We start from the raw sequence: 1,102 nt of genomic DNA on the forward strand, positions 1-1,102 counted from the left end.
GAATGAGGCTTTTTCCTCTTTGGGGGAAGGTGAAAGTGCATGATAGGTTAGTGAGCAAGATTTTAAAACGATTTTCTTAGTGCACAAACAGCAGGAATAGATACCGAAATACATGAGAGAGGAAATTGTACCCACCATCCTCCCACCTCATTTTTTCCCTTTTTTGGTGTGTTTTTCTTTATCCAGATGTACATATAGTTTTTACCACTGCACTCATGGCAGAGATGAGATTTTATATTTTCACTGAACATCATAATATAAACATATTTCCAAGTCACCACATAATCCTCACGAATTTATATATGTATATATCTCCTCATGATTATATATATATCCTCATGATTATATATATATTTTTTATTTATTTATTTTATTTATTTTTGAGACGTGTGCGTTTATTAGCTGAGCCACTACTTGAGGGGGTGAAGCAGGAGGAGTGGGTGGCCCTGAAGCCGGGCCGGCTGTGCTTCACGGGCTTGTAGGTGATGGAGAACTCGCCCCCAGGTAGTGGCTGATCATCTCCGGCTTGATCTCCACCTGGTTGAAGGTCCGTTGTAGACGCCCACCATGCTGCCCACCATCTCGGGCAGGATGATCATGACCCGCAGGTGAGTCTTCACCACTTCCGGCTTCTCCATGGGCGGTCCCTCCTTCTTGGCCTTGCGCAGGCGTTTTAGCAGCGAATGGTGCTTCCGCCGCAGTCCTGGTTTCAGCCACAGCCGCTGGCGCGCACTGTTCAGCTGTGTTAGCTGCTCGAAGGACGTGTCCAGCAGCTGCTCGAGGTCCACGCCGCGGTAGTTGAACTTGCGGAAGGTCCGCTTCTTCTTCTGCTCTACCTCTGCCATCTTGCCGGATCCTCAGAAAAATGATTTATATTTTTTAATGGCCACCTAATATTACTTGAAATGATGGAATCATCGTTTGTGCAACCAATCCCTTTCCCTTAGTCATTTAGGTTGTTTACAATTTTTCGCTTCAGGTGATACATCCTCTTCGCAGGCTGCAGAAAAACAGCAGATTTGTGATTTAACTGGGAGTTTTCTGGGATCAAACAGTGGCTTCGTTTACAGGTAGGTTGCCGAGCGGCCATGGTAACTGATGG

At 45.7% G+C, this 1,102-nt stretch overlaps 1 pseudogene; it reads right to left on the reverse strand.

Annotated features, from left to right (window-relative positions):
- Positions 1–370: 370 nt before the first annotated feature.
- On the reverse strand, positions 371–859 carry LOC105479172 (small ribosomal subunit protein uS19-like; annotated as a pseudogene).
- Positions 860–1,102: the final 243 nt, after the last annotated feature.

This window comes from Macaca nemestrina, chromosome 1 (genome assembly GCF_043159975.1).
Source record: "Macaca nemestrina isolate mMacNem1 chromosome 1, mMacNem.hap1, whole genome shotgun sequence".
NCBI classification, from domain to species: domain Eukaryota; kingdom Metazoa; phylum Chordata; class Mammalia; order Primates; family Cercopithecidae; genus Macaca; species Macaca nemestrina.